Source organism: Sminthopsis crassicaudata, chromosome 4 (assembly GCF_048593235.1).
Source record: "Sminthopsis crassicaudata isolate SCR6 chromosome 4, ASM4859323v1, whole genome shotgun sequence".
In the NCBI taxonomy this organism is placed as follows: Eukaryota; Metazoa; Chordata; class Mammalia; order Dasyuromorphia; family Dasyuridae; genus Sminthopsis; species Sminthopsis crassicaudata.
In genome coordinates, this window is record NC_133620.1 from 101,748,271 (window position 1) to 101,766,915 (window position 18,645).

The 18,645-nt window shown below is 43.5% G+C and overlaps 2 pseudogenes; both read right to left on the reverse strand.

The window, feature by feature from the left end:
• Nucleotides 1-3,229: 3,229 nt before the first annotated feature.
• Nucleotides 3,230-5,482, reverse strand: LOC141541041 (biotin--protein ligase pseudogene; annotated as a pseudogene).
• Nucleotides 5,483-12,823: 7,341 nt separating this feature from the next.
• LOC141540614 (biotin--protein ligase pseudogene) lies at nucleotides 12,824-18,370 on the reverse strand (annotated as a pseudogene).
• Nucleotides 18,371-18,645: the final 275 nt, after the last annotated feature.

The following is an 18,645-nucleotide window of genomic DNA, read 5'->3' on the forward strand; positions in this document are numbered from 1 at the left end:
TGCAGCCATGGATGGCTGAGCACATTTTTCTCCTTCAGCTGGGAGATGACATAACAATCAGTGTCAATACAATCCTTCAGAAGGGAATGGAGCTGCTGGAATCTCTGCTGTCCTTTCTGAGAGTCAGAGCCCACAAAGAGTAAAATGTTCGGTGGCTTCTCGGGAATATTGACTCTTCTCCTTCGTCCAGGTTGGCAAGTTGGCTTAACACTGCCTTCTTGGCTGCTGCTGAAACCATGAGGAAGATCTGCAAGGTCTTCTGCAGATGCCAATCTGACAGCTTCAGTGGTGCTGCTTTCTAGTCCCAAACACTCCAGGCAGCTTGAAAGATGGAAGTGATGGTATTCATCCAATCCAGCTCCTTTTCCCCATGCATTGGTGGCTTCTTGCTGACAAGCATTGCCTTTCTTCCGACGATACTCCTCCTTTTGAATCTTTTGGTCATCCCTGTCTCTCAAAGGCTCCAACATTTCTGCTTTGATGTGAAACTCCTCCACTTCTGTGATGTGGGATACTGTCCGTGGCTGTAGTTCTTTTAGCACCGAGGCCTGCAGAGGCACAGAAGCAATGTTTTGGGGTGCCAAACCACTATCCAATTGGAGTCTGTTTTCCATGAATGCAGTGTGATGAAATGATCTCTACTTGCTTCAGCAACTAGCTTCTAAGGCTCACCGGGTCTTCAGGCTAATGGCAAACAAGAGTCTGCCCACTTTCCTGCAAGCAGGAGTGAAAGTCCAGATCTTTGATTTTGTCTTTCAAAGTCCTGAATCTTTTCCTGGGCCCTGTGAGCTTTACTAGAGGCCTTTCTCTGTCCTTGGTTCCCAAGAGCTCGCTTGGAGTGTGTCCGAATCCAAAGATTTGTCCTCCAGCCTCTAGCCAGCTTCAGCCTCTCAATGTCCTCCCAGTGTGTCCAGCCAGCCCCAAAGTACAAGTCGGAATAGATCAGACTCCAAGAGGGTGGGATTGTGGGTTTCCTGGTCCAGTGAATCTCCCCACTGAATCCTGCTCTGAATCTCCTGGAGCTTCCAGTGGGCTTGTCCTTTTATAGGCTCTTTGAAAGGTGTGAACTCTTAAAGGGGGGGGAGGTGTGAACTCTAAACTAGAGAACAGCTAAGTACCATGCTAATAACCCTGTTACCACTTTGTCAGAACCCTAACACTGCCCCAATGATTTTGCTCTGACTCTCTAATTCAGGGGTTCTCAAACCCACTGAGGATGTTTATGAGGTCCTCCAGATTGTGTTCAATGGACTGAGGGGGCGGAGACAGAGTGTGAGTTTTTGTTTGTACTATAGTCCTGCCCTCCAACAGTGTGAGGGACAGTGAACTGGCCCCGTATTTGAAAGTTTGAGGCCCACTGGGTCTAATTCATCTGTACCTTTGTTATTGCCCATGCCAGAAAAGTTCTTACTTCTCCCTTCTGCTCTAGCTCCTTTCCAGTATCATCTTCTTCAAGAGGTCCTTTCTGAAGCCCTCAGTTGTTTGTACTCTCCTCCTTCCCTAGTATGGTGCTTTAATCTTCTATGTGTCTTTTCTTTGCTTCTCTGTGAACATTAGTCCTTAGTTCTCTTATGGAGATGGAATTGGGCCATTCTCTGAGTCCATTTAGAGAAAGGATCTCAGATCAACCATTCTTCCCAAGCTGCATTTTGAATTCTCTGCCTATGACTACCCTGTCTTTCCTTTCCTTTTTCAGTTCCAAGTTTGTGTTCTCTTTCCCCCCTCAGAATTGGGTAAGCTTTTTGAGGAGAGGGACTATCTTTTTGCTTCTGTTTGTATCCCTAGTGCTTTGCATAGTGCCTGCCACATGGTAGGGGCTTAATAAATGCTTGTTGACTTAAAGGCAGAAATTGTATGATTTGGGGGCTTCTATCCCAAGCACTTAACACAGGGGTTAAACACTGTGCCAGTAGATTCTTAATAAATGCTTTCTTGATGGGTGAATGAAATGCACAATCATTTGTGACTCATTACTATGTTTCAGATAATGTTGTGGGCATTGAGAATATGACAACAAACACGAAAATGAAACAGTTACTCCTTTTTTTTAATAATACTTTTTATTGAACACATATATGCAGGGGTGATTTTGCAGCATTGACAATTGCCGAACCTTTTGTTCCAACTTTCCCCTCCTTCTCCCCACTCCCTCCCCCAGATGTCAGGTTGACCAATACATGTTACATATGTGAAATTCAAGTATAAGTTAAACACGATATATGTCTCCATGTCCAAAGAGTTGTTTTGCTGCCCAAGAAGAATCGGAATTTGAAACAGTGTACAATTAGCCTGTGAAGGATACCCAAAATGCAGGCGGACAGAAATAGAGGGATCGGGAATTCTGTGTAGTGACCGTAGTCATCTCCCAGAGTTCTTTCACTGGATGTAGCTGGTTCAGTTCATTACTGCTCTAATGGGACTGATTTGGTTCATCTCATTTTGAAGATGCCACGTCCATGAGAATTGATCATCATATAGCATTGTTGTTGAACTATATGATATTCATTCAACTTTTGTAGTAAATTTCAATATATGAACTACATTGGCCAAGACATTTACTATAAAGTAGTGATTTTCCACTATATCTTTGACCTCTACTCACATATATTAAATTTCTTTAGCCACTTAAGTATAACAAATGCAAATAAGGAAAGCACCATCTCTGAAAGATTATTTATAATTCTTCTCTTAATAAAGAAATAAAAACAAAGGTTTTTTTCTGTATTTTGTGTGGCTTTTATTTATTTATTTGTTTGTTTGTTTGTTTGTTTGTTTTCAAAATATCTCCTTGGTTGAGTCAAAAGGATATTACCATCCCACATAACTGAGCAATGACTCAAGAAGGGGGGCTGATATTTTTTCCCTTTTCAAAGGGAGCTATAATGAGGGGTTGACTATTGTGAAACACCTAAATTTCCCTGTCTTGTTGGCATAAAAGAGCTCCAGGTATCAACATACACCAAGTTCCGTCTAAGAAGGGAAAGGCAGGCGACTCTTCTGAAAAAGAGAGAAATCCCTAGTAAACAAAAAGTAACTAAAAGGCATGAGAAAAATCATTAAGGGAAAAAAACCTCAAGCCTCCCCAATCCCAAACAGAACTTTCTGATGAATGGTAGGAAAGAGCTAAGAAATAAAGCAGGAATGTATTTGCAAGTGGCTATGCACTTTTGCCTGAAATGAAACTCACTTCGATATGGCCCACTCTGCTCTCTTGCTCAGGACAGTTGAATTAATTCTTGGGGATGATGAGGTTTTTCAGCATGTCGAAAGAGTTGCCGTCTGGATGCACAGTCATAACATCCCCTCCTTCTCGATGGACTTGAAGGAAGCCAGAATCGTCAATCCCAACAATCCATACCAGTGGGCCCTCGTCGTTTCCCAGACGGACTTGCTGACCGCTGTGTATCCAGTATTTGTAATAGAGAGGAAGAATGGCATTAGGTCCTTTGTCCTGAAAGGCATCCAGTAGGCTCTCCAGCACAGTTATTGTTCTTGCCACCAGATAATCCACACGTAACAGACTGAGGTTTTGGTTGTGTTTCTTATTATATTCTATGATGAGATCATTGAGGCAAAGAGTAGGGTGACTGTTATTCACATTAACTCCACAGCCAATAAGAATATGACAAGTTGATCCCATAAGCGTTGAGTTGACCAACACTCCCCCAAGCTTCATTTGATCACTGTAAGTAGATATCATTGGGCCACTTGACTCTTAAATTGATGTCCTGATAGTCAGGAATGGATCGAACTGCCTCCACCACTGCCAAAGACATCAAGTGTTGAACAAATGGGATTCTCTGACCCAGATGAGAATCTAGGGGGATGTGGAGGTGTAAGGTGGAAAGAGAACATCCCACAGGACTAAGCCAGACATTGCCATCACGACCTTTTCCTTGAGTTTGCTGGGCTGCAATCGCTACTAAACCCAGGTGTGGTGGCACCTCAACCATCAAGCCGTCCAGAAGATCCATTGTGGATGAAGTCACTTCAGCAAACAGAATGATCTTTCCCAGTTGCTTTGTGTGCAAATGTTTTTGATAGAGCTCCAGGTGAAAATGTTCTGGGGCAAAATCCTCTGTGGCAGTGATAACTGGCATATGAGATGGGGTCACTTCCAATTCTGGTGGATGGGATGAAACAAACTGAAGGGTCAGCTTGCTGAATTGCATTACTCCTTCGGGTCCCACATTTCTTGCCAGCCACTGCATAAAAGAAGTTCGGACTTCCTCATCAGCTGTGAGCAAATAGAGAGGAGTCAGGGGAGGAATTTTCTTTAATTCACACCTTAGGCCAAGGACCCTCAGGATCTCCTTCAGGACTTCCAATCGGGTGAAATGGCTTGATTTCAGCAAATTAAAGGCAGCTGGAGCTTCTATCAAAGTGCTGGGAGACATTTCCAAGTGCACCTGACAGAGAATTGCTTCTCCTCCGTTTGTTCCACAAGGCAGGTGAACAATCATCCTGTCTCGATGCACGTTTTCTAAGTAACCCTCTAGCTGTCCAGGATGGGTAGGCAGCTGTCCAGGGCCTTCTTCAAATAGGATCCCACTTGTCACTACATTCAGTTTCATTTCACTGTCATCAGCCTTGGAAAAAACCAATGTCTGGATGCTCTTCTTCAGTTCCTCTTTGCTTTTCAGCTGTAGGCCACCAAACGTGAAGGAGGAAGATAGCCCCAAAACCTTCCCACCTTGGGACAGGTACAAGATGAACTTTTGGGAAACTGCTTCAGAAATAGGCTCTTCTGTGGCAATGATCAACAATAAACAGTGATGCAGCCATGGATGGCTGAGCACATTTTTCTCCTTCAGCTGGGAGATGACATAACAATCAGTGTCAATACAATCCTTCAGAAGGGAATGGAGCTGCTGGAATCTCTGCTGTCCTTTCTGAGAGTCAGAGCCCACAAAGAGTAAAATGTTCGGTGGCTTCTCGGGAATATTGACTCTTCTCCTTCGTCCAGGTTGGCAAGTTGGCTTAACACTGCCTTCTTGGCTGCTGCTGAAACCATGAGGAAGATCTGCAAGGTCTTCTGCAGATGCCAATCTGACAGCTTCAGTGGTGCTGCTTTCTAGTCCCAAACACTCCAGGCAGCTTGAAAGATGGAAGTGATGGTATTCATCCAATCCAGCTCCTTTTCCCCATGCATTGGTGGCTTCTTGCTGACAAGCATTGCCTTTCTTCCGACGATACTCCTCCTTTTGAATCTTTTGGTCATCCCTGTCTCTCAAAGGCTCCAACATTTCTGCTTTGATGTGAAACTCCTCCACTTCTGTGATGTGGGATACTGTCCGTGGCTGTAGTTCTTTTAGCACCGAGGCCTGCAGAGGCACAGAAGCAATGTTTTGGGGTGCCAAACCACTATCCAATTGGAGTCTGTTTTCCATGAATGCAGTGTGATGAAATGATCTCTACTTGCTTCAGCAACTAGCTTCTAAGGCTCACCGGGTCTTCAGGCTAATGGCAAACAAGAGTCTGCCCACTTTCCTGCAAGCAGGAGTGAAAGTCCAGATCTTTGATTTTGTCTTTCAAAGTCCTGAATCTTTTCCTGGGCCGCTGTGAGCTTTACTAGAGGCCTTTCTCTGTCCTTGAGTTCCCAAGAGCTCGCTTGGAGTGTGTCCGAATCCAAAGATTTGTCCTCCAGCCTCTAGCCAGCTTCAGCCTGTCAATGTCCTCTCCAGTGTGTCCAGCCAGCCCCAAAGTACAAGTCGGAATAGATCAGACTCCAAGAGGGTGGGATTGTGGGTTTCCTGGTCCAGTGAATCTCCCCACTGAATCCTGCTCTGAATCTCCTGGAGCTTCCAGTGGGCTTGTCCTTTTATAGGCTCTTTGAAAGGTGTGAACTCTTAAAGGGGGGGGGGGAGGTGTGAACTTGTAAAGGGGGGAAAGTGTGAACTCTAAACTAGAGAACAGCTAAGTACCATGCTAATAACCCTGTTACCACTCTTGTCAGAACCCTAACACTGCCCCAATGATTTTGCTCTGACTCTCTAATTCAGGGGTTCTCAAACCCACTGAGGATGTTTATGAGGTCCTCCAGATTGTGTTCAATGGACTGAGGGGGCGGAGACAGAGTGTGAGTTTTTGTTTTGTACTATAGTCCTGCCCTCCAACAGTGTGAGGGACAGTGAACTGGCCCCCTATTTGAAAGTTTGAGGCCCACTGGGTCTAATTCATCTGTACCTTTGTTATTGCCCATGCCAGAAAAGTTCTTACTCCTCCCTTCTGCTCTAGCTCCTTTCCAGTATCATCTTCTTCAAGAGGTCCTTTCTGAAGCCCTCAGTTGTTTGTACTCTCCTCCTTCCCTAGTATGGTGCTTTTAATCTTCTATGTGTCTTTTCTTTGCTTCTCTGTGAACATTAGTCCTTAGTTCTCTTATGGAGATGGAATTGGGCCATTCTCTGAGTCCATTTAGAGAAAGGATCTCAGATCAACCATTCTTCCCAAGCTGCATTTTGAATTCTCTGCCTATGACTACCCTGTCTTTCCTTTCCTTTTTCAGTTCCAAGTTTGTGTTCTCTTTCCCCCCTCAGAATTGGGTAAGCTTTTTTGAGGAGAGGGACTATCTTTTTGCTTCTGTTTGTATCCCTAGTGCTTTGCATAGTGCCTGCCACATGGTAGGGGCTTAATAAATGCTTGTTGATTTAAAGGCAGAAATTGTATGATTTGGGGGGCTTCTATCCCAAGCACTTAACACAGGGGTTAAACACTGTGCCAGTAGATTCTTAATAAATGCTTTCTTGATGGGTGAATGAAATGCACAATCATTTGTGACTCATTACTATGTTTCAGATAATGTTGTGGGCATTGAGAATATGACAACAAACACGAAAATGAAACAGTTACTCCTTTTTTTTAATAATACTTTTTTATTGAACACATATATGCAGGGGTGATTTTGCAGCATTGACAATTGCCGAACCTTTTGTTCCAACTTTCCCCTCCTTCTCCCCACTCCCTCCCCCAGATGTCAGGGTTGACCAATACATGTTACATATGTGAAATTCAAGTATAAGTTAAACACGATATATGTCTCCATGTCCAAAGAGTTGTTTTGCTGTCCAAGAAGAATCGGAATTTGAAACAGTGTACAATTAGCCTGTGAAGGATACCCAAAAATGCAGGCGGACAGAAATAGAGGGATCGGGAATTCTGTGTAGTGACTCGTAGTCATCTCCCAGAGTTCTTTCGCTGGATGTAGCTGGTTCAGTTCATTACTGCTCTAATGGGACTGATTTGGTTCATCTCATTTTGAAGATGGCCACGTCCATGAGAATTGATCATCATATAGCATTGTTGTTGAACTATATGATATTCATTCAACTTTTTGTAGTAAATTTCAATATATGAACTACATTGGCCAAGACATTTACTATAAAGTAGTGATTTTCCACTATATCTTTGACCTCTACTCACATATATTAAATTTCTTTAGCCACTTAAGTATAACAAATGCAAATAAGGAAAGCACCATCTCTGAAAGATTATTTATAATTCTTCTCTTAATAAAGAAATAAAAACAAAGGTTTTTTTCTGTATTTTGTGTGGCTTTTATTTATTTATTTGTTTGTTTGTTTGTTTGTTTGTTTTCAAAATATCTCCTTGGTTGAGTCAAAAGGATATTACCATCCCACATAACTGAGCAATGACTCAAGAAGGGGGGCTGATATTTTTTCCCTTTTCAAAGGGAGCTATAATGAGGGGTTGACTATTGTGAAACACCTAAATTTCCCTGTCTTGTTGGCATAAAAGAGCTCCAGGTATCAACATACACCAAGTTCCGTCTAAGAAGGGAAAGGCAGGCGACTCTTCTGAAAAAGAGAGAAATCCCTAGTAAACAAAAAGTAACTAAAAGGCATGAGAAAAATCATTAAGGGAAAAAAACCTCAAGCCTCCCCAATCCCAAACAGAACTTTCTGATGAATGGTAGGAAAGAGCTAAGAAATAAAGCAGGAATGTATTTGCAAGTGGCTATGCACTTTTGCCTGAAATGAAACTCACTTCGATATGGCCCACTCTGCTCTCTTGCTCAGGACAGTTGAATTAATTCTTGGGGATGATGAGGTTTTTCAGCATGTCCAAAGAGTTGCCGTCTGGATGCACAGTCATAACATCCCCTCCTTCTCGATGGACTTGAAGGAAGCCAGAATCGTCAATCCCAACAATCCATCCCAGTGGGCCCTCGTCGTTTCCCAGACGGACTTGCTGACCGCTGTGTATCCAGTATTTGTAATAGAGAGGAAGAATGGCATTAGGTCCTTTGTCCTGAAAGGCATCCAGTAGGCTCTCCAGCACAGTTATTGTTCTTGCCACCAGATAATCCACACGTAACAGACTGAGGTTTTGGTTGTGTTTCTTATTATATTCTATGATGAGATCATTGAGGCAAAGAGTAGGGTGACTGTTATTCACATTAACTCCACAGCCAATAAGAATATGACAAGTTGATCCCATAAGCGTTGAGTTGACCAACACTCCCCCAAGCTTCATTTGATCACTGTAGTAGATATCATTGGGCCACTTGACTCTTAAATTGATGTCCTGATAGTCAGGAATGGATCGAACTGCCTCCACCACTGCCAAAGACATCAAGTGTTGAACAAATGGGATTCTCTGACCCAGATGAGAATCTAGGGGGATGTGGAGGTGTAAGGTGGAAAGAGAACATCCCACAGGACTAAGCCAGACATTGCCATCACGACCTTTTCCTTGAGTTTGCTGGGCTGCAATCGCTACTAAACCCAGGTGTGGTGGCACCTCAACCATCAAGCCGTCCAGAAGATCCATTGTGGATGAAGTCACTTCAGCAAACAGAATGATCTTTCCCAGTTGCTTTGTGTGCAAATGTTTTTGATAGAGCTCCAGGTGAAAATGTTCTGGGGCAAAATCCTCTGTGGCAGTGATAACTGGCATATGAGATGGGGTCACTTCCAATTCTGGTGGATGGGATGAAACAAACTGAAGGGTCAGCTTGCTGAATTGCATTACTCCTTCGGGTCCCACATTTCTTGCCAGCCACTGCATAAAAGAAGTTCGGACTTCCTCATCAGCTGTGAGCAAATAGAGAGGAGTCAGGGGAGGAATTTTCTTTAATTCACACCTTAGGCCAAGGACCCTCAGGATCTCCTTCAGGACTTCCAATCGGGTGAAATGGCTTGATTTCAGCAAATTAAAGGCAGCTGGAGCTTCTATCAAAGTGCTGGGAGACATTTCCAAGTGCACCTGACAGAGAATTGCTTCTCCTCCGTTTGTTCCACAAGGCAGGTGAACAATCATCCTGTCTCGATGCACGTTTTCTAAGTAACCCTCTAGCTGTCCAGGATGGGTAGGCAGCTGTCCAGGGCCTTCTTCAAATAGGATCCCACTTGTCACTACATTCAGTTTCATTTCACTGTCATCAGCCTTGGGAAAAACCAATGTCTGGATGCTCTTCTTCAGTTCCTCTTGGCTTTTCAGCTGTAGGCCACCAAACGTGAAGGAGGAAGATAGCCCCAAAACCTTCCCACCTTGGGACAGGTACAAGATGAACTTTTGGGAAACTGCTTCAGAAATAGGCTCTTCTGTGGCAATGATCAACAATAAACAGTGATGCAGCCATGGATGGCTGAGCACATTTTTCTCCTTCAGCTGGGAGATGACATAACAATCAGTGTCAATACAATCCTTCAGAAGGGAATGGAGCTGCTGGAATCTCTGCTGTCCTTTCTGAGAGTCAGAGCCCACAAAGAGTAAAATGTTCGGTGGCTTCTCGGGAATATTGACTCTTCTCCTTCGTCCAGGTTGGCAAGTTGGCTTAACACTGCCTTCTTGGCTGCTGCTGAAACCATGAGGAAGATCTGCAAGGTCTTCTGCAGATGCCAATCTGACAGCTTCAGTGGTGCTGCTTTCTAGTCCCAAACACTCCAGGCAGCTTGAAAGATGGAAGTGATGGTATTCATCCAATCCAGCTCCTTTTCCCCATGCATTGGTGGCTTCTTGCTGACAAGCATTGCCTTTCTTCCGACGATACTCCTCCTTTTGAATCTTTTGGTCATCCCTGTCTCTCAAAGGCTCCAACATTTCTGCTTTGATGTGAAACTCCTCCACTTCTGTGATGTGGGATACTGTCCGTGGCTGTAGTTCTTTTAGCACCGAGGCCTGCAGAGGCACAGAAGCAATGTTTTGGGGTGCCAAACCACTATCCAATTGGAGTCTGTTTTCCATGAATGCAGTGTGATGAAATGATCTCTACTTGCTTCAGCAACTAGCTTCTAAGGCTCACCGGGTCTTCAGGCTAATGGCAAACAAGAGTCTGCCCACTTTCCTGCAAGCAGGAGTGAAAGTCCAGATCTTTGATTTTGTCTTTCAAAGTCCTGAATCTTTTCCTGGGCCCTGTGAGCTTTACTAGAGGCCTTTCTCTGTCCTTGGTTCCCAAGAGCTCGCTTGGAGTGTGTCCGAATCCAAAGATTTGTCCTCCAGCCTCTAGCCAGCTTCAGCCTCTCAATGTCCTCCCAGTGTGTCCAGCCAGCCCCAAAGTACAAGTCGGAATAGATCAGACTCCAAGAGGGTGGGATTGTGGGTTTCCTGGTCCAGTGAATCTCCCCACTGAATCCTGCTCTGAATCTCCTGGAGCTTCCAGTGGGCTTGTCCTTTTATAGGCTCTTTGAAAGGTGTGAACTCTTAAGGGGGGGGGAGGTGTGAACTCTAAACTAGAGAACAGCTAAGTACCATGCTAATAACCCTGTTACCACTTTGTCAGAACCCTAACACTGCCCCAATGATTTTGCTCTGACTCTCTAATTCAGGGGTTCTCAAACCCACTGAGGATGTTTATGAGGTCCTCCAGATTGTGTTCAATGGACTGAGGGGGCGGAGACAGAGTGTGAGTTTTTGTTTGTACTATAGTCCTGCCCTCCAACAGTGTGAGGGACAGTGAACTGGCCCCCTATTTGAAAGTTTGAGGCCCACTGGGTCTAATTCATCTGTACCTTTGTTATTGCCCATGCCAGAAAAGTTCTTACTCCTCCCTTCTGCTCTAGCTCCTTTCCAGTATCATCTTCTTCAAGAGGTCCTTTCTGAAGCCCTCAGTTGTTTGTACTCTCCTCCTTCCCTAGTATGGTGCTTTAATCTTCTATGTGTCTTTTCTTTGCTTCTCTGTGAACATTAGTCCTTAGTTCTCTTATGGAGATGGAATTGGGCCATTCTCTGAGTCCATTTAGAGAAAGGATCTCAGATCAACCATTCTTCCCAAGCTGCATTTTGAATTCTCTGCCTATGACTACCCTGTCTTTCCTTTCCTTTTTCAGTTCCAAGTTTGTGTTCTCTTTCCCCCCTCAGAATTGGGTAAGCTTTTTGAGGAGAGGGACTATCTTTTTGCTTCTGTTTGTATCCCTAGTGCTTTGCATAGTGCCTGCCACATGGTAGGGGCTTAATAAATGCTTGTTGATTTAAAGGCAGAAATTGTATGATTTGGGGGCTTCTATCCCAAGCACTTAACACAGGGGTTAAACACTGTGCCAGTAGATTCTTAATAAATGCTTTCTTGATGGGTGAATGAAATGCACAATCATTTGTGACTCATTACTATGTTTCAGATAATGTTGTGGGCATTGAGAATATGACAACAAACACGAAAATGAAACAGTTACTCCTTTTTTTTAATAATACTTTTTATTGAACACATATATGCAGGGGTGATTTTGCAGCATTGACAATTGCCGAACCTTTTGTTCCAACTTTCCCCTCCTTCTCCCCACTCCCTCCCCCAGATGTCAGGTTGACCAATACATGTTACATATGTGAAATTCAAGTATAAGTTAAACACGATATATGTCTCCATGTCCAAAGAGTTGTTTTGCTGTCCAAGAAGAATCGGAATTTGAAACAGTGTACAATTAGCCTGTGAAGGATACCCAAAATGCAGGCGGACAGAAATAGAGGGATCGGGAATTCTGTGTAGTGACTCGTAGTCATCTCCCAGAGTTCTTTCGCTGGATGTAGCTGGTTCAGTTCATTACTGCTCTAATGGGACTGATTTGGTTCATCTCATTTTGAAGATGGCCACGTCCATGAGAATTGATCATCATATAGCATTGTTGTTGAACTATATGATATTCATTCAACTTTTGTAGTAAATTTCAATATATGAACTACATTGGCCAAGACATTTACTATAAAGTAGTGATTTTCCACTATATCTTTGACCTCTACTCACATATATTAAATTTCTTTAGCCACTTAAGTATAACAAATGCAAATAAGGAAAGCACCATCTCTGAAAGATTATTTATAATTCTTCTCTTAATAAAGAAATAAAAACAAAGGTTTTTTTCTGTATTTTGTGTGGCTTTTATTTATTTATTTGTTTGTTTCTTTGTTTGTTTGTTTTCAAAATATCTCCTTGGTTGAGTCAAAAGGATATTACCATCCCACATAACTGAGCAATGACTCAAGAAGGGGGGCTGATATTTTTTCCCTTTTCAAAGGGAGCTATAATGAGGGGTTGACTATTGTGAAACACCTAAATTTCCCTGTCTTGTTGGCATAAAAGAGCTCCAGGTATCAACATACACCAAGTTCCGTCTAAGAAGGGAAAGGCAGGCGACTCTTCTGAAAAAGAGAGAAATCCCTAGTAAACAAAAAGTAACTAAAAGGCATGAGAAAAATCATTAAGGGAAAAAAACCTCAAGCCTCCCCAATCCCAAACAGAACTTTCTGATGAATGGTAGGAAAGAGCTAAGAAATAAAGCAGGAATGTATTTGCAAGTGGCTATGCACTTTTGCCTGAAATGAAACTCACTTCGATATGGCCTACTCTGCTCTCTTGCTCAGGACAGTTGAATTAATTCTTGGGGATGATGAGGTTTTTCAGCATGTCCAAAGAGTTGCCGTCTGGATGCACAGTCATAACATCCCCTCCTTCTCGATGGACTTGAAGGAAGCCAGAATCGTCAATCCCAACAATCCATACCAGTGGGCCCTCGTCGTTTCCCAGACGGACTTGCTGACCGCTGTGTATCCAGTATTTGTAATAGAGAGGAAGAATGGCATTAGGTCCTTTGTCCTGAAAGGCATCCAGTAGGCTCTCCAGCACAGTTATTGTTCTTGCCACCAGATAATCCACACGTAACAGACTGAGGTTTTGGTTGTGTTTCTTATTATATTCTATGATGAGATCATTGAGGCAAAGAGTAGGGTGACTGTTATTCACATTAACTCCACAGCCAATAAGAATATGACAAGTTGATCCCATAAGCGTTGAGTTGACCAACACTCCCCCAAGCTTCATTTGATCACTGTAGTAGATATCATTGGGCCACTTGACTCTTAAATTGATGTCCTGATAGTCAGGAATGGATCGAACTGCCTCCACCACTGCCAAAGACATCAAGTGTTGAACAAATGGGATTCTCTGACCCAGATGAGAATCTAGGGGGATGTGGAGGTGTAAGGTGGAAAGAGAACATCCCACAGGACTAAGCCAGACATTGCCATCACGACCTTTTCCTTGAGTTTGCTGGGCTGCAATCGCTACTAAACCCAGGTGTGGTGGCACCTCAACCATCAAGCCGTCCAGAAGATCCATTGTGGATGAAGTCACTTCAGCAAACAGAATGATCTTTCCCAGTTGCTTTGTGTGCAAATGTTTTTGATAGAGCTCCAGGTGAAAATGTTCTGGGGCAAAATCCTCTGTGGCAGTGATAACTGGCATATGAGATGGGGTCACTTCCAATTCTGGTGGATGGGATGAAACAAACTGAAGGGTCAGCTTGCTGAATTGCATTACTCCTTCGGGTCCCACATTTCTTGCCAGCCACTGCATAAAAGAAGTTCGGACTTCCTCATCAGCTGTGAGCAAATAGAGAGGAGTCAGGGGAGGAATTTTCTTTAATTCACACCTTAGGCCAAGGACCCTCAGGATCTCCTTCAGGACTTCCAATCGGGTGAAATGGCTTGATTTCAGCAAATTAAAGGCAGCTGGAGCTTCTATCAAAGTGCTGGGAGACATTTCCAAGTGCACCTGACAGAGAATTGCTTCTCCTCCGTTTGTTCCACAAGGCAGGTGAACAATCATCCTGTCTCGATGCACGTTTTCTAAGTAACCCTCTAGCTGTCCAGGATGGGTAGGCAGCTGTCCAGGGCCTTCTTCAAATAGGATCCCACTTGTCACTACATTCAGTTTCATTTCACTGTCATCAGCCTTGGAAAAAACCAATGTCTGGATGCTCTTCTTCAGTTCCTCTTTGCTTTTCAGCTGTAGGCCACCAAACGTGAAGGAGGAAGATAGCCCCAAAACCTTCCCACCTTGGGACAGGTACAAGATGAACTTTTGGGAAACTGCTTCAGAAATAGGCTCTTCTGTGGCAATGATCAACAATAAACAGTGATGCAGCCATGGATGGCTGAGCACATTTTTCTCCTTCAGCTGGGAGATGACATAACAATCAGTGTCAATACAATCCTTCAGAAGGGAATGGAGCTGCTGGAATCTCTGCTGTCCTTTCTGAGAGTCAGAGCCCACAAAGAGTAAAATGTTCGGTGGCTTCTCGGGAATATTGACTCTTCTCCTTCGTCCAGGTTGGCAAGTTGGCTTAACACTGCCTTCTTGGCTGCTGCTGAAACCATGAGGAAGATCTGCAAGGTCTTCTGCAGATGCCAATCTGACAGCTTCAGTGGTGCTGCTTTCTAGTCCCAAACACTCCAGGCAGCTTGAAAGATGGAAGTGATGGTATTCATCCAATCCAGCTCCTTTTCCCCATGCATTGGTGGCTTCTTGCTGACAAGCATTGCCTTTCTTCCGACGATACTCCTCCTTTTGAATCTTTTGGTCATCCCTGTCTCTCAAAGGCTCCAACATTTCTGCTTTGATGTGAAACTCCTCCACTTCTGTGATGTGGGATACTGTCCGTGGCTGTAGTTCTTTTAGCACCGAGGCCTGCAGAGGCACAGAAGCAATGTTTTGGGGTGCCAAACCACTATCCAATTGGAGTCTGTTTTCCATGAATGCAGTGTGATGAAATGATCTCTACTTGCTTCAGCAACTAGCTTCTAAGGCTCACCGGGTCTTCAGGCTAATGGCAAACAAGAGTCTGCCCACTTTCCTGCAAGCAGGAGTGAAAGTCCAGATCTTTGATTTTGTCTTTCAAAGTCCTGAATCTTTTCCTGGGCCCTGTGAGCTTTACTAGAGGCCTTTCTCTGTCCTTGGTTCCCAAGAGCTCGCTTGGAGTGTGTCCGAATCCAAAGATTTGTCCTCCAGCCTCTAGCCAGCTTCAGCCTCTCAATGTCCTCCCAGTGTGTCCAGCCAGCCCCAAAGTACAAGTCGGAATAGATCAGACTCCAAGAGGGTGGGATTGTGGGTTTCCTGGTCCAGTGAATCTCCCCACTGAATCCTGCTCTGAATCTCCTGGAGCTTCCAGTGGGCTTGTCCTTTTATAGGCTCTTTGAAAGGTGTGAACTCTTAAAGGGGGGGGGGAGGTGTGAACTTGTAAAGGGGGGAAAGTGTGAACTCTAAACTAGAGAACAGCTAAGTACCATGCTAATAACCCTGTTACCACTTTGTCAGAACCCTAACACTGCCCCAATGATTTTGCTCTGACTCTCTAATTCAGGGGTTCTCAAACCCACTGAGGATGTTTATGAGGTCCTCCAGATTGTGTTCAATGGACTGAGGGGGCGGAGACAGAGTGTGAGTTTTTGTTTGTACTATAGTCCTGCCCTCCAACAGTGTGAGGGACAGTGAACTGGCCCCCTATTTGAAAGTTTGAGGCCCACTGGGTCTAATTCATCTGTACCTTTGTTATTGCCCATGCCAGAAAAGTTCTTACTCCTCCCTTCTGCTCTAGCTCCTTTCCAGTATCATCTTCTTCAAGAGGTCCTTTCTGAAGCCCTCAGTTGTTTGTACTCTCCTCCTTCCCTAGTATGGTGCTTTAATCTTCTATGTGTCTTTTCTTTGCTTCTCTGTGAACATTAGTCCTTAGTTCTCTTATGGAGATGGAATTGGGCCATTCTCTGAGTCCATTTAGAGAAAGGATCTCAGATCAACCATTCTTCCCAAGCTGCATTTTGAATTCTCTGCCTATGACTACCCTGTCTTTCCTTTCCTTTTTCAGTTCCAAGTTTGTGTTCTCTTTCCCCCCTCAGAATTGGGTAAGGTTTTTGAGGAGAGGGACTATCTTTTTGCTTCTGTTTGTATCCCTAGTGCTTTGCATAGTGCCTGCCACATGGTAGGGGCTTAATAAATGCTTGTTGATTTAAAGGCAGAAATTGTATGATTTGGGGGCTTCTATCCCAAGCACTTAACACAGGGGTTAAACACTGTGCCAGTAGATTCTTAATAAATGCTTTCTTGATGGGTGAATGAAATGCACAATCATTTGTGACTCATTACTATGTTTCAGATAATGTTGTGGGCATTGAGAATATGACAACAAACACGAAAATGAAACAGTTACTCCTTTTTTTTAATAATACTTTTTATTGAACACATATATGCAGGGGTGATTTTGCAGCATTGACAATTGCCGAACCTTTTGTTCCAACTTTCCCCTCCTTCTCCCCACTCCCTCCCCCAGATGTCAGGTTGACCAATACATGTTACATATGTGAAATTCAAGTATAAGTTAAACACGATATATGTCTCCATGTCCAAAGAGTTGTTTTGCTGTCCAAGAAGAATCGGAATTTGAAACAGTGTACAATTAGCCTGTGAAGGATACCCAAAATGCAGGCGGACAGAAATAGAGGGATCGGGAATTCTGTGTAGTGACTCGTAGTCATCTCCCAGAGTTCTTTCGCTGGATGTAGCTGGTTCAGTTCATTACTGCTCTAATGGGACTGATTTGGTTCATCTCATTTTGAAGATGGCCACGTCCATGAGAATTGATCATCATATAGCATTGTTGTTGAACTATATGATATTCATTCCACTTTTGTAGTAAATTTCAATATATGAACTACATTGGCCAAGACATTTACTATAAAGTAGTGATTTTCCACTATATCTTTGACCTCTACTCACATATATTAAATTTCTTTAGCCACTTAAGTATAACAAATGCAAATAAGGAAAGCACCATCTCTGAAAGATTATTTATAATTCTTCTCTTAATAAAGAAATAAAAACAAAGGTTTTTTTCTGTATTTTGTGTGGCTTTTATTTATTTATTTGTTTGTTTGTTTGTTTGTTTGTTTTCAAAATATCTCCTTGGTTGAGTCAAAAGGATATTACCATCCCACATAACTGAGCAATGACTCAAGAAGGGGGGCTGATATTTTTTCCCTTTTCAAAGGGAGCTATAATGAGGGGTTGACTATTGTGAAACACCTAAATTTCCCTGTCTTGTTGGCATAAAAGAGCTCCAGGTATCAACATACACCAAGTTCCGTCTAAGAAGGGAAAGGCAGGCGACTCTTCTGAAAAAGAGAGAAATCCCTAGTAAACAAAAAGTAACTAAAAGGCATGAGAAAAATCATTAAGGGAAAAAAACCTCAAGCCTCCCCAATCCCAAACAGAACTTTCTGATGAATGGTAGGAAAGAGCTAAGAAATAAAGCAGGAATGTATTTGCAAGTGGCTATGCACTTTTGCCTGAAATGAAACTCACTTCGATATGGCCCACTCTGCTCTCTTGCTCAGGACAGTTGAATTAATTCTTGGGGATGATGAGGTTTTTCAGCATGTCCAAAGAGTTGCCGTCTGGATGCACAGTCATAACATCCCCTCCTTCTCGATGGACTTGAAGGAAGCCAGAATCGTCAATCCCAACAATCCATCCCAGTGGGCCCTCGTCGTTTCCCAGACGGACTTGCTGACCGCTGTGTATCCAGTATTTGTAATAGAGAGGAAGAATGGCATTAGGTCCTTTGTCCTGAAAGGCATCCAGTAGGCTCTCCAGCACAGTTATTGTTCTTGCCACCAGATAATCCACACGTAACAGACTGAGGTTTTGGTTGTGTTTCTTATTATATTCTATGATGAGATCATTGAGGCAAAGAGTAGGGTGACTGTTATTCACATTAACTCCACAGCCAATAAGAATATGACAAGTTGATCCCATAAGCGTTGAGTTGACCAACACTCCCCCAAGCTTCATTTGATCACTGTAGTAGATATCATTGGGCCACTTGACTCTTAAATTGATGTCCTGATAGTCAGGAATGGATCGAACTGCCTCCACCACTGCCAAAGACATCAAGTGTTGAACAAATGGGATTCTCTGACCCAGATGAGAATCTAGGGGGATGTGGAGGTGTAAGGTGGAAAGAGAACATCCCACAGGACTAAGCCAGACATTGCCATCACGACCTTTTCCTTGAGTTTGCTGGGCTGCAATCGCTACTAAACCCAGGTGTGGTGGCACCTCAACCATCAAGCCGTCCAGAAGATCCATTGTGGATGAAGTCACTTCAGCAAACAGAATGATCTTTCCCAGTTGCTTTGTGTGCAAATGTTTTTGATAGAGCTCCAGGTGAAAATGTTCTGGGGCAAAATCCTCTGTGGCAGTGATAACTGGCATATGAGATGGGGTCACTTCCAATTCTGGTGGATGGGATGAAACAAACTGAAGGGTCAGCTTGCTGAATTGCATTACTCCTTCGGGTCCCACATTTCTTGCCAGCCACTGCATAAAAGAAGTTCGGACTTCCTCATCAGCTGTGAGCAAAT